The following is a 14965-nucleotide window of genomic DNA, read 5'->3' on the forward strand; positions in this document are numbered from 1 at the left end:
GAGATTTCAGTTCTCCACGTCCTCAGTGTAGTCACTTAAGCAGCCTTAGAGATAGTTCAACAGGAATGAAATAGGAATGAGAGCACTCATCGTGACAGCAATGAAGGATGAGGTGGTATGTGAGAGTGCTGCTAACTCAAGCCAGGCAGAAAAGGGGGAGCCCCTCTTTGCTTTTAGCTGTATTCCACCACCCCCACATCCGCCCTTGAACCCCTGCTTAGTAATAAGTGTACATGCATTTTGCACTACAGCTGGGTGAAGTTTTTCAGAACACAAGTGGCAAATTCAGGTCAAATTTGGTGAATAGTTTTGGCTAAAAAAAAAACAACCCTGAAAAAATTCAAGAAGTTGCAAGGATTCGGTTTGGCCAGTTCCAAATGGAATGTTTCAACTTTTCCATTTTGAAACAGTGAATTTAGCGGAACTCTCAATAAATGAGAGAGAAATACTTGAAAATAACCCAAAATGAAAAAATCAGGGAAAAAATAGTTGTGGGTGTGTGATAGGAACCACTCCCTCTCGTGAGCGCCCCCTTTTGGGTGGGTTCAAACCTGCTCTTTCTTGGGGTGTCCCCTGTCAGCTGGTGCCCTCGTCAGGTGGGTCTTGAGTGGCTCAGCCCTCTGGCCAAGTCACACCCAGTCAATGTGTATGACCTCACAAACCCCTTCCGGGATAAGAGGTCCAACTGGGCCTCTCCCTATGCCCTTGGTAATGTCTGCAACCCTGTCTCCAGGCTCAGTACTCAGTCCTTTCTGGGCTAGCTTTAAGTCTGTCCCTGCCAGGGTACAGAGCAGTGACCCAGGGCTTTCTTTGCCTTTAAATTCTAGCCCTGTGCTTGGGCTTCTAAATTAAACGTGTCCCCTTCTTGGGGCTTTGGCCACTTTTCCAGTGTTGGGACTGGGACCCACCCACTACTCTGGGTCCCAACCCACAGAACCCTCAAATAGCCACCACATGCTGCTCCCTTTAATAGTTGCTGCCGCTATTCACTGGGCAACTTCCCACAGACCCCCTTGCTCTTCACCCTTACCTCAGGGTTCTCTGGTCCATGCTCGAGCAGGGTCTCTTCCAGATCTCGTTACCTGTGGAGTTTCACGGCCTTCCAGTCCTTCTTCCCCCTTCTGGTCCCAGCCAGCAACTGACCTGCTCAGCCCCTGCAGCATCTTTTAATAGAGCCTGATGGGCTCTGATTGGCTGCTTCCCTGCAGCCTTTCTAGGCAGGCCTGGAGGACTCACTTTCACTGCTTCTTTTCTGGGGCAGGGTGTGGTAGGACCACAGGGCCTCCAGCAGGGCGCCTCAAAGGCCCTGGTACACCCTGTCACAGGGTCAAACAAAACATTTTGTTCAACCACAAACAATTTCCCCCCCAGTTTTTCCGTTCTGGTGAGAAAAACCAAAATAATTCACTTTTGGTTCAAACTGAACAAATTTTTTTTTTTTAAAGATAGTTTGATTTGGTCCTTGAACTGAAAAAATCAATTATTTGCTCAACTCTATCGTGCACATTTTCCCAGACTTGACTTTCTGAAAATCAAGTCGCCAAGGTTAATTAAAAAATCTGGTGTCTCTCAGTGTATCCTCAGCTACTCTTTTTGATATTATGGGCCAGATCTTCAGCTGGTGTAAATCAGTGCAATTCCATGGATTTGGACAGAGCTCTGCTGATTTATACCAGCTGTGAACCTGGTGCTGTAAATCTGTGTTTCCTCACCAGGCCATCAGAGTGCAAGACTCCCTAATGGCCTATGCACTCAGAACCGTGGCAAATCCCTGCAAGTGGCCAGGGAGAAGCAAGAGGTCCTGGTGGTGCTGAAATTGAGATCTGAGTTTTGCAGCTCACGCCCTTCTCTGAGCTGAAAGAAGGCAAGCAAAACGAACACAAAGGATCCAATTCACTGCAGGGTGAAGAGATTACACTGTATCCAAACACGGCAGGCAGAAAGCCCTGCCTGCCAACCCCGAGGAAGCCTCCACTCACGTCAAAGGCAAGTTCACTGGCTCTTGTTCGCTCTTTGGAACGGTCACAAGATTTCTCAGGTCTATAATCCCATTTTTCCCCTTCACCCGTTTGTAGTTTTCTACAGCGCTCCTATCGTTTGCACTTTGCATCCCTTCAGAACATTGCAATGACATTCAGTACACAGGGCACTGGGAGAAAACAAGTTCAAACAGCTCTACCTGCAAACTGGATATACACCAGGCATCCTATGGTTTCATATATTGCTATTTGCAACTTTTATTTAATGGTCCAATCTCATTTTGGATAGAGTTTAAGGCAAACCTTATCACAGTTATAACTTTAGGCTAAGGAAAAAGGGCTCTCATTAGTCTTTTATTAATTGCTGGAGCAAACATCACCAGGACATTAATGAGGGTTAGAAATTGACAGCCCCTGGAAATTAGAAAAGGAAGCTTTGTTTAGCAGTTCCTACTGGGAACTGACAATCCGCTAACACTCACAGTGTAGGCTGTAATTTGTAAAGGCGTGTGTTCCAGATTTGACAGCAGTGTGTATGATTGACAGTGGACATTAAGATGGATCATGGGTATAGATTCATAGATATTTAGGTCAGAAGGGACCATTATGATCATCTAGTCTGACCTCCTGCACAACGCAGGCCACAGAATCTCACCCACCCACTCCTGAGAAAAACCTCTCACCTATGTCTGAGCTATTGAAGTCCTCACATCGTGGTTTAAAGACTTCAAGGAGCAGAGAATCCTCCAGCAAGTGATCCGTGCCCCATGCTACAGAAGAAGGCGAAAAAGCTCCAGGACCTCTTCCAATCTGCCCTTGAGGAAAATTCCTTCCCGACCCCAAATATGGCGATCAACTGAACCCTGAGCATGTGGGCAAGATTCACCAGCCAGACACCCAGGAAAGAATTCTCTGTAGTAACTCAGATCCCACCCCATCTAACATCCCATCACAGGCCATTGGGCCTATTTACCATGAATATTTAAAGTTCAATTAATTGCCAAAATCATGTTATCCCATACTAGATAGACACAGCCTAGATTGGAAACTAGTGAGATTATTCTTAGTCTCCTTCCTCCTCCTTTAAATCCCAACCGTTATAAAATCCTGCTACTCTCTTTAAGGGGCTACATTGTAGCTTTACCGCTAGCTTTGAAGGAAAAGTTGTGCATTGTTGCACTGCCCCAAGGGGGGACTAGGACCCAAACTCTGACTCAGTCATGATTCTCCCTTGCTTCATAGGAGAAGTACATAGAATATCAGGGTTGGAAGGGACCTCAGGAGATCATCTAGTCCAACCCCCTGCTCAAACCAGGGCCAATCCCCAATTTTTGCCCCAGATCCCTAAATGGCCCCCTCAAGGATTGAACTCACAACCCTGGGTTTAGCAGACCAATGCTCAAACCACTGAGCTATCCGTTCCCCCCCTAAACTATGCATGACAGGCCTCTACCTGGTGCAGCTTCCTTCCCTCTCCGTGTAGGCATGGCTGTGCTGGCTGCTGCACTGGGGATGAGGTGGATGGACTCAAAGCTGTGCCTGGCTGCTGTCTCCCTTCTGTACTACGACACGCAGCGAGGGTAGACCAGCTTGCAGCCCTCTACTTCTACGTGTGAGCTCTCAGTGATGTTCTAATCGGCTCGATATCAGAGCAACTGACTGATGCCAAAATACAAGCCCGCCGGTTTTAGGAATTCTTATATGACAATAATGCTAAAATCACAGGAGCATTGCTGCTGATTGATGCAGTGATGCTATGCCATGTATTTATTATTCACATACCATTTTTTAAACGAATGTGAGCAAGATTCAGACATTCTTACTCTGCTTTTGGTGTGTCTTTAACTAGGACCAGATTCTACTCACATGAAGTTCCACTGGCTTCAACAGGAGTCAGATGCTACTCAATGGGAGAACAATCTGACCCTTAGCAATACACTTACAATGTTTTTCAGTTTGAGAATCAAGGGGCAGAGTCCCATCCCTTTCCTCATGTTGAGTAGTGGCTTACTCCAGAGGTAGCTGTCCCACTGAAATCCGTGGGAGCAACCCTGGAGTAAAGGTGTGAGAAAGGATAGTAGAATCTGGCCCTATGTCAGGAGGACAGGACTTTTTCCTTGAGAAACCGAGCTTGACCATGCCTCAGGGGAGTTAAATTTTGATCTCTGTTATAAACAGTGTAAATCTGATGTACTGTCTCAGGAATTACATTAGTAAAAAGATTTCAGTGGTAGCCGTGTTAGTCTGTATCAGCAAAAAAACCCAAGGAGTCCTTGTGGCACCTCAGAGACTAACAAATTTATTTGGGCATAAGTTTTCGTGGGCTAGAATGAAGTGGGTTCTAGCCCACGAAAGCTTATGCCCAAATAAATTTGTTAGTCTCTAAGGTGCCACAAGGACTCCTCGTTTTTTTTTAGAAAAGAGGTACACTTGCTTTTGTTTTCTGGTACTGTTTGAATGGGTTAAATCGAATTCATGAAAATATACAGAAACAAGACGCTATTGTACCTGCCTCTGTGCAGATGTTTAATACCCAGCGAAGCCAGCTGCACTGTAAACCAATAAAAATTAATGGAAACGTGCAAAGTAAACAGTAACTAAACAAACACAAGTCAATTCCTTTCCTATCTGACATGACTTCAAGCATACAGCATGCACAGGTGTTTAATGACTTAAATATTCCTATTACAGCTAAGCAGTAATGGATAGGAACACAATGAATTGAATGGCTTGGCTTAAATTGGCCTGTGGGAACAATGCATGAATGCCAGCCACATTCCAGGAGACATGGCTGAGAATCAACAGGAAATTCATCACAGATTTTAACGATACTGACTTAGTGGAGTTACACCAGGGATGAATTTAGTCCAACAAGCCTTGGGCATGAAATGCTATTGTGTGGAGTCTAGAGTAAAAGCATTTCATAGAATCACAGAAGCCAGAGATGGGACCTATTAGTAAATTACCCAGGCCTTTTCCCTACTGCCAGTGCAGGAGTGATTCCTACTGCACATTCCCAATGCTTTACAAATCGATTGCACCAGAGAGCCAAGCAGCCATTAGGCCAAGGAGTCATTTGGCCTTCAGAGACTATTCCACAGCCTCAGACATCTCACTGGCAGAAGCATTCCCAGATATTCAGCCATAACGTCTTAGTTTCATCCCATCAATCCTACTTCTACTCAAATAGTCTACGGTACAACCACAGTGGCTCTGTGATATCATAAACTGGAAACTTTGTGGCAGCTTAATTCAACTCGTTTGCATTTAAATGAGCTGTGACAATTGATAACATGTTCATTATGGTAGTCCCAGTGTTATTTCTTTTGCTATTAATTCCATTTGTGCTGGGCCCACATTTTCAGGATTTCAACATGCTGCAGGTTTTTCTAAGGATAACTGTACTGTAGAAATTGTCATGGGGGAATCTAGATGTTTCAGGAGCTAAGGAGGAAGCCCTTGGGATTTTTAATAACTAAGAATCATAGAAGATTAAGGTTGGAAGAGACCTCAGGAAGTCATCTAGTCCAACCCCCTGCTTAAAGCAGGACCAACCCCAACTAAATCATCCCAGCCAGGCCTCTGTCAAGCTGGGCCTTAAAAACCTCTAAGGATGGAGATTCCACCACCTCCCTAGATAACCCATTCCAGTGCTTCACCACCCTCCTACTGAAATAGTTTCCCCTAATATCCAATCTAGACCTCCCTCACTACAACTTGAGACCATTACTCCTTGTTCTGTCATCTGCCATCACTGAGAACAGCCTAGCTCCATCCTCTTTGGAACCGCCCTTCAGGTACTTGAAGGCTGCTATCAAATCCCCCCCTCACTCTTCTCTTCTGAAGACTAAATAAGCCCAGCTCCCTCAGCCTCTCCTCATAAGTCATGCGCCCCCTAATCATTTTCATTGCCTTCCGCTGGACTCTCTTCAATTTGTCCACATCCTTTCTGCAGTGGGAGGCCCAAAACTGGACGCAGTACTCCAGATGTGGCCTCACCAATGCTGAATAGAGGGGAATAATCATGTCTCTTGATATGCTGGCAATGCTCCTACTTATCCAGCCCAAAATGCCATTAGCCTTCTAGGCAACAAAGGCACATTGCTGACTCATATCCAGCTTTTCATCCACTGTAATCCACAGGTCCTTTTCTGCAGAACTGCTGCTTAGCCTGTCGGTCCCCAGGCTATAGCGGTGCATGGGATTCTTCCTTCCTAAGTGCAGGATTCTGCACTTGTCCTTGTTGAACCTCATCAGATTTCATTTGGCCCAATCCTCCAATTTGTCTAGGTCACTCTGGACCCTATCCCTATCCTCTCCCCACAGCTTAGTGTCATCTGCGAACTTGCTGAGGGTGCAATCTATCCCATCATCCAGATCATTAACGAAGAAGTTGAACAAAACCGGTCCCAGGACCGACCCATGGGGCACTCCGCTTGATACTGGTTGCCAACTAGACATCAAGCCGTTGATCACGACCCATTGAGCCCAACGATCTAGCCAGCTTTCTATCCACCTTATAGTCCATTCATCCAATCCATACTTTTTTAACTTGATGGCAAGAATACTGTGGAAGACTGTATCAAAAGCTTTGCTAACATCAAGATGTATCATGTCCACCACTTTCCCCATATCCACAGAGCCAGTTATCTCGTCATAGAAGGCAATCAGGTTGGTAAGGCATGACTTGCCCTTGTTGAATTCATGCTGACTGTTCCTGATCACCTTCTTCTCCTCCAAGTGCTTCAAAATGGATTCCTTGAGGAAGTGCTCCATGATTTTTTCCAGGGACTGAGGTGAGGTTGACCAGTCTGTAGTTCCCTGGATTCTTCTTCTTCCCTTTTTTAAAGATGGGCACTATATTTTCCTTTTTCCAATTGTCCAAGACCTCCCTCAATCCACAAGTTTTCAAAGATAACGGCCAATGGCTCTGCAATCACATCACCCAACTCCCTCAGCACCCTTGGATGCATTGCGTCCAGCCCCATGGACTTGCACATGTCCAGCTTTTCTAAACAGTCCTTAACCTGTTCTTTCACCTCTGAGGGCTGCTCACCGCCTCCCCATACTGTGCAGCCCAGTGCAGCAGTCTGGGAACTGACCTTGTCTGTGAAGACTGAGGCAAAAAAGGCATTGAGTACATCAGCTTTTTCCACATCCTCTGTCACTAGGTTGCCTCCCCCATTCAGTAAGGGTCCCACACTTTCCCTGACCTTCTTCTTGTTGCTAACATACCTGTAGAAAACCTTCTTGTTACCCTTCACATCCCTTGCTAACTGCAACTCCAATTGTGTTTTGGCCTTCCTGATTACAGCCCTGCATGCTTGAGCAATATTTTTATACTCCTCCCTAGTCATCTGTCCAAGTTTCCACTTCTTGTAAGCTTCCTTTTTGTGTTTAAGCTCACCAAAGATTTCTCTGTTAAGCCAAGCTGGTCGCCTGCCATATTTGCTATTCTTTCTGCACATCGGGATGGTTTGTTCCTGTGCCCTCAATAAGGCTTCTTTAAAATATAGCTCTCCTGGACTCCTTTCCCCCTCATATTAGCCTCCCAGGGGATCCTGCCCATCAGTTCCCCGAGGGAGTCAAAGTCTGCTTTTCTGTAGTCCGGGGTCCGTATTCTGCTGCTCTCCTTTCTTCCTTTTGTCAGGATCCTGAACTCAATCATCTCATGGTCACTGCTGCCCAGGTTGCCACCCATTTATACTTCCCCTACCAATTCTTCCCTGTTTGTGAGCATCAGGTCAAGAGGAGCATGGCCCCTAGTTGGTTCCTCCAGCACTTGCAGATGTGCGAGGTAGCTTGGGATTGTAGAGGAAGGACATTAGCTGGATATTTCTGCTGAAGTGACCCAGCAGGGTCATAGTTAACTATATTAACATTTAAATGGTCAGGTTTAGTTCTCAGATTTAATGCTCTGCTGAGATATATGAGGCAGCTCACACACTGGAGCAATCGTTTCAGGTTGTCTGCAGACTCAGGTAGTTATCACTGCATTGGTTTACACTGGGTTCAAATTCAGAAGGTTTATGTTCACCACCATAAAAACAGAACTGATGAATTAGGAGTGAAGCTATGGTTCCCCAAGGAGCTGACTCTTAACACTAACAATGTTCCAAAATCCCCTAATGCAACAGGGGAAAGGGCCAGATTCTCCTCAAGTGTGCACAGGTGAAAATCAGGAAAATCCACTGAACTCAATGGAGTTAAACTGGTGTAAATCAGGTGTAAGTGAGAGGAGATTCAGGCCTCAAAGCTGATCATGCTGTATTTGGAAGCCTCACATACTAGCTGGGAGAGGAGAGAACAGACTGATTCCATCTGTGGAAGACACTAGAGTGAAGAACCTGGGTCTGGGTGTCATGAAGGATCAGTTTTACACTTCATGATCCCTATAAGGAAACAAAGCAAGAATTCAGTTGGCTTTTCCCCTTTTCAGACATTTATGATACAGACTGTGGCCAGAGCGAAGGAGTTAGAAGGGATTAATCCACCTCCAGGATGTATGCCCCATGACACAAGATCAGAGGGCACTTAGTGAAATTAGAGGAAGTTTGTTGCCAGACCACGTGCATGCAGCCTTACCACTCATAGCTGAGCCTTGTACCCTGCACACAGACAAGAAAACATCTATTCTTGGGGCAAAGACCCTGAAGAGTGGAGCAAACATGGGAGGGGGGGGATAGCACAGTGGTTTGAGCATTGGCCTACTTAAACCCAGGGTTGTGAGTTCAATCCTTGAGGGGTCCATTTAGGGATCTGGGGCAAAAATTGGGGATTGGTCCTGCTCTGAGCAGGGGGTTGTACTAGATGACCTCCTGAGGTCCCTTCCAACCCTGATAGTCTGTGATTCTAAGAGGAAGACCTGGGCAGCTGTAATTAAGCCACCAGAGTTTAATAAGATACATTTTGGTTGCTTCTTTCCTCTTGCTACTTCAACCAGCTCGAGGAAAGGACACATTCCTTGTCACAGAATGTTGGTCCGCGGGTTGTGCTGCCTTCTAGCTCTGCAAGCAAGACCGTGTAATCCTTCTGGGGACGAGTTCTGCCCCCACCACGACATAACTGTGTCCTGGGGGAATCTGCAGGGTGGGGTGAGACAAAAACTCTCAGTGGGGGCTCAAGGAGCCTCTGCTCCCACTGGTGCATCATAGCTTGTGGATTTGATTTTCACTAGAGCAATGTCTTTGCTACCCGGCACTGTGAGGGATTTACACTAGCCTCGGATCGGCCCCGAAGGCGGCATGTGAAATAACAATAGGCTAACCTGCTTTAATATGTGGATTTACTTTCAAGCACCGACAGTACGGAGGTGCGCAGGTTGTGTCAGCACTCCCTTCTCAGAGGCAGTCGGGCCAACAGACTCAGGCTCGTGCTGAGGCACTAAAAACAGATGCTGCAGCTCGGACTGGAGCTCGGGGGTCTCTGAAGCTTGGGGAGGGAAGTGGCCAAAGCACAGCTTCAAAGTGCTATCTACACGGTTAGTTTAGCGCCAGCCCTGTGAGCCTGAGTCTGCTGACCCAGCTGGGAGTCCCGCCACTACCGCGGGCTGGGTAAACATACCCTCTGTGCTCTAATTCCCCATCGGTAAAGGAGGGACAACCCTTTCCGACCTCACAGGGGTGTTGTGAGGGTGAATATGTTAAAGACGGCAAGGCACTCAGATGCTACAATAACGGGGGCCATACACATATCTTGGATAGACGGAGGTTTGCCCAAGTTGAGGCCAACAGTGACTGTGTTTACGGAAAAGCTATTTACGGCTAGAAAAGAAAATCTTCAGCTATAGAAAACCATAGCCCTGATCAAAAGGGTACAAATGAATTAAGCTTCTTTTTAAAAAGAAAATATTTCCATTCATACTGATTTTCATACCAGGAGGGAGGGATAGCTCCATAGTTTGAGCATTGGCCTGCTAAACCCAGATCTGGGGCAAAAATTGGGGATCGGTCCTGCTTTGAGCAGGGGGTTGGACCATATGACCTCCTGAGGTCCCTTTCAACCCTGTGATTTTTAATGTATCGGTTTTTAAATCATTTCCATTAAACCAGTTTGTGTTTGTGTTCAATCGCTTCCCTGCAGCATTGGCAACCCTAAACTCCACAACAAAAGGGAACGGACAATAGGGGCTGGGATGTGTGAAATTGCCTCACCACTTTCCCCCTGTTGTATCAGTTGAGAGAAATGAAAGAAGTAAATTCTAATATTTTAAAGTAGTGGACAGTGAATTTGATTTAAAAAAATCACTCCCTTTAATAACTTAGGTCCTGATTCAGGAAAGCATTCCTATCCAGGACAGCACATAAGCATGTGCTTAAAGTTAAGCATGTGCTTAAATTCTATCCTCAATTTGCATCCTAAAATATTATTAGCAGCACGGGTATAATTTAATTTTTTTTTTAACCTGACAATGTCCCTTTAAGGAAATGAGCATTGGATCTTAGATGCATGAGATATTTTGGCCAGAAATTCTCATGGTTAGTGCACCTCTCAAATGTATTTCCTTTCAGGAGGCATCACTCATGTTAGGGCCCAACTTACTTCTGTTTCACACAATTTTGGTGTCCTCTTGCTTAAATTACTGAAAATTATTTGTATCAGAAATAAGACCTATGAAGCTGAGCCTGCAGAAAGAGTTATCTACACTAAAGGGAGGAATCCCCTCAGACTTGTTAAACGTCCCACATGGCAATTTTTTTATAGCCTTCATTTTTGTCTTTGACACACATTACATCCTACATTTGGGCTTTGGAAGATGCAGCGATATAGCGTCTAAAGAACGCTTAATTTCTAACCTCCGATTATGTTAAGGAAATCAATACACAGGTGTTAAGATAAATACTTCAACTCATCAGCTGTCTGTGTGCTACTCACATGCTCGTCTTTGATCTAACGTACAGTAACTAATTCAGTTATGTACTCAAGTCTTCTGGAATACGTGCATTAAGATTAGACTCGCACAATGATAATAGGTGCCCGGTTCTCGGAAGTGCCGAGCTCCCATTAACTTCAATGTTGGAGGTCAGCAATTCTGGAAATGAAACCTCTTTGGGAGACAGTCCAACGGTTTCTGGAAGAAGCAGGTCTAATCAAGGAAAGCCTAATATCAGTGAATTAAAGTTGGTTTGAGTGAAACAAAAGCTTTTCCAACATGTCTCCCCTAAGAGAAGAAACGAATGTTTATTGTACCTAATGATTAATTTAAAAAAAAAAAAGAAAGAAAGAAGAGTAAGCAGCATTACTGTAAAAGTGCAGTGTTTTGAATCATTAAAACTCTAGAATATCGTAGTGTTGTTCTATGGTAATAGCTGAACATATACTGTAATGTCTGTTAGCATTTCCATGATAAAATCAGCTATACAGGGTTTAAAACTCAAACACATGGGCTTGTTCATACATGAAAGTTATTCCAGAATAAGGTCGGGTATACATTTAAAGTGAACTAGCTCTTCTGGAATAACTCCATGTTTTGACATTTTATTCCAGAAGCTGGTGGTTTGAAATCTGAGCTGTAAGTGTACCTTTTTGGCTCAGCACAGCTTTAAAATAGAAGGCCTGAAAACGCCACAATTGTTTTGTTTTCATAAGCCTTGCCGAGGAGAGGGGCCTTTTATAATTTGGGGAGAATAATGTAAAGAGTTGTTTTAAAAAGTATATAATGAACAAGGTTCACGGAACATAATTTCCAGGTAATAGTTCTTCTTAACTGTACATGAATTTATAAAATTATAAACGGGGGTGGGGCGGAATAACTGAGGGGGGGATAGAAAGTGAAGGAGGAAGACACGGCACAGGCAAAGTGGCTTCAGACCTTCGTTGTTCTTTAAAAGACTTTTGAGGTAGAAGAATTGTTCTCTGGAAATCACAGGACACTGGCAGGGTGTCAAGTGGACATCATAAATACGTACTCAGAACTATTTTTAATGACATCTACTCTCTCACACACCCTCTTCCCCCACATCCGCGCCCTCCCCTTTAGGAATGTGTTAATATTTGCAAAGCATTAGCACTCGGTGGCATACTGTATTTAAGAGCCACAGGGTCAATAAAAATATCAGTGCTTGGAAGCAACATCATTGTTCCCGAGCTGGATGTTGGGAATGGTTCTCCATTTTAAGACTCAGTAGCAAAAGACAGATAGAAAGTAAAGGAAGGGCCCAGTCTGGCATGGTGCGAGGTGCCTTGTAAGTGCCCTCAATTGCCATGGAAGACAGGAGGATTGTGGGCACCCCGCACTTGCCAGGATCCATTAAATTCAACAATTTTTTATCTCCAAAAATGAAACTAACCTCCCCCTACACGAGGGCCAGGAGTAGGTTTTGTTTGAAATGATAAAACCTAAGATATTGACAGGTTTCAGAGTAGCAGCTGTGTTAGTCTGTATCCGCAAAAAGAACAGGCGTACTTGTGGCACCTTCAAGACTAACAAATTTATTTGAGCATAAGCTTTTGTGGGCTACAGCCCACTTAGAATATCAGGGTTGGAAGGGACCTCAGGAAGTCATCTAGTCCAACCTCCTGCTCAAAGCAGGACCAATCCCCAATTTTTGCCCCATATCTCTAAAAGGCCCCCTCAAGGATTGAGCTCCCAACCTTCAGTTTAGCAGACCAATGCTCAAACCAATGAGCTATCCCTCCCCCCACTTCATTAGATGCATGCAGTGAAAAATGCAGTAGGACACAGAGAACATGAAACAATGGGTGTTACCATACACACTGTAAGGAGAGTGATCAGGTAAGGTGAGCTATTACCAGCAGGAGAGAAAAAAAAACCTTTTGTAGTGATAATCAAGGTGGGCCATTTCCAGCAGTTGACAAGAACGTCTGAGGAACAGTGTGGGGAGGGGGAGAATAAACATGGGGAAATAGTTTTACTTTGTGTAATGACCCATCCACTCCCAGTCTCTATTCAAGCCTAAGTTTGCAAATTAATTCCAATTCAGCAGTCTCTGGCTGAAGTCTGTTTTTGAAGTTTTTTTGTTGTAATATTGCGACTTTTAGGTCTGTAATCGAGTGACCAGAGAGATTGAAGTGTTCTCCGACTGGTTCATGAATGTTATAATTCTTGACGTCTGATTTGTGTCCATTTATTCTTTTACGTAGAGACTGTCTGGTTTGGCCAATGTACATGGCAGAGGGGCTTAGGCTTGAATAAAGACTGAGAGTGGATGGGTCATTACACAAAGTAAAACTATTTCCCATGTTTATTCCCCCCCCTACTGTTCCTCAGTTAGCTCACCTTAACTGATCACTCTCGTTATAGTGTGTACGGTAACACCCATTGTTTCATGTTCTCTGTGTATATAAAATCGTCCTATTGTATTTTCCACTGCATGCATCCGATGAAGTGAGCTGTAGCCCACGAAAGCTTACGCTCAGATAAATTTGTTAGTCTCTAAGGTGCCACAAGTCCTCCTGTTCTTTCTAAGATATTGAGAGTCTTAAAACAAAGTTACTTCCTACTGCCACCGTGGTTGTATAGGAGTCAGCCCTACACGGGGCAGATTAGATAGCCTCTCTGTTAACAATAATGGGAGTTGCCCCATGTATTCTGCTTACATGATGCTGAAAATTAACCCCTTGGGGCATGATCCTCTACCCCATTTACACCTTGTGGCTCTATTAAAGTCAACAGGAGTGTGGAGGCAAAAAGTAGGCAGGATTACATCTTGCATGGATTCTAGATATATTCTAGATTCTTGGAGTGGTTTATAGGCTTCCATGAAGATCTATTACTAATACTGCATTGCAAATGAAATTACCACACTCACACAAATGGTCCTTACATTTTCAGGGACTGCACTAAATTTACCCACACAGCTGCAGCTGAAATCGACAGGCGATCCAGTATGTGGACAATTCTTCAATTTATAGGTAAGGAAGGCTATGTCTTAAACCCAGGGGAGCCTGGAAATTCAGAGTCAGAGGAAACTGCCCTGTTCCCCAAGGCATGCTCTTCTGAAAGTTCAGCTAAAGAAGGGCGCCTCCAACCATGCAAATGACATGGAGCGCATGTGAAATTTAATGAACGCACTTTACATTGGCATTTTGCAGCCTCAGGCTAGGTATCTGCCATAACATTGAAGAGTGACATAATTTCCGAGGCCGGCTCGAAGGGCGTTCAATGTCAGGGGAGCATACACCAGTTTCCACTGTTCTTTCCTGCTGATTAAACTAGCATAGGACTTCGAGGGACATTCTTTCAAGGCAGAGCTGCAATAGCTGGGCTGTACTTCTGGACACAGTTTAGACTCTCTGCTTTACAGGTTAATCCAGAATGTAGCTCTCCTTCTTTCTGGAAGCTGACCTGCTTTGAGCACCACCCCTCAAAATAAAACAGGTATTTCTCTCCCTCCTCTGTCCAGTCATCTTTCTTACCTGGGCTGCTGGCAACATCCTTCATTTTCCATATCAAGTGCAGCCTCAGGGCAGGGCTGGTGATTGCAACAGGGCAGGGAAACTCTCAGTTTAAGAAACTTACTGATTAGCAAATAGGCACCCCCAGTCCCTTTCCGATCAGATCCCTTGTTTAAAGCCCCCAGAACTGATCATTAGAAGGTGAAGTTGCACTTTACCTTGTGAAGGGCGGCAGCCGATGTTGCTTTGATCTGTCTCCCTCTCTCCCTGTCTGGCTCAGCTGCAATCCAGTCCAGGGGGTGGAGTAAAACTATGTTTTTGTCACATGCTCCCAGTGCTGGGCTCCCATCCTCTGCCCTAGGGCTGGGCAGAACAAACCACCTAATCGGCGCACAGCGATCACATGGGGGCGATTAGAGCTTCAGAGTCAACTTCCTCCGAGCAAACCAGAGGAGCTACTCTTCGGAGATTGCAGTAAAGCGTCAGGGGAATAGACAGGAAATAGGGGGCCAAATGCAACCCCAGTGTAACTCTGTCGAAGCCGGTGGGGTTACACCAGAGAGGAATTTGGCCCAGGCACTTCAACTAACAGACACTCTTCCTATTGGCAAACTTGGAATGCCTTTGCA

The 14965-nt window shown here is 45.0% G+C and overlaps 1 protein-coding gene across 1 annotated transcript in view; it reads right to left on the reverse strand.

The window, feature by feature from the left end:
* Positions 1-14733, reverse strand: part of MLPH (melanophilin) — an 84207-nt gene extending 69474 nt beyond the window's left edge. Inside the window, exon 1 of the mRNA XM_084643029.1 lies at positions 14555-14733. The gene's annotated coding sequence lies outside the window, so the exon portion shown is untranslated. The remainder of the gene's footprint in view (positions 1-14554) is intronic.
* Positions 14734-14965: the final 232 nt, after the last annotated feature.

This window comes from Lepidochelys olivacea (assembly GCF_965140295.1).
Source record: "Lepidochelys olivacea isolate rLepOli2 genome assembly, chromosome: 11".
Taxonomy (NCBI): Eukaryota; Metazoa; Chordata; order Testudines; family Cheloniidae; genus Lepidochelys; species Lepidochelys olivacea.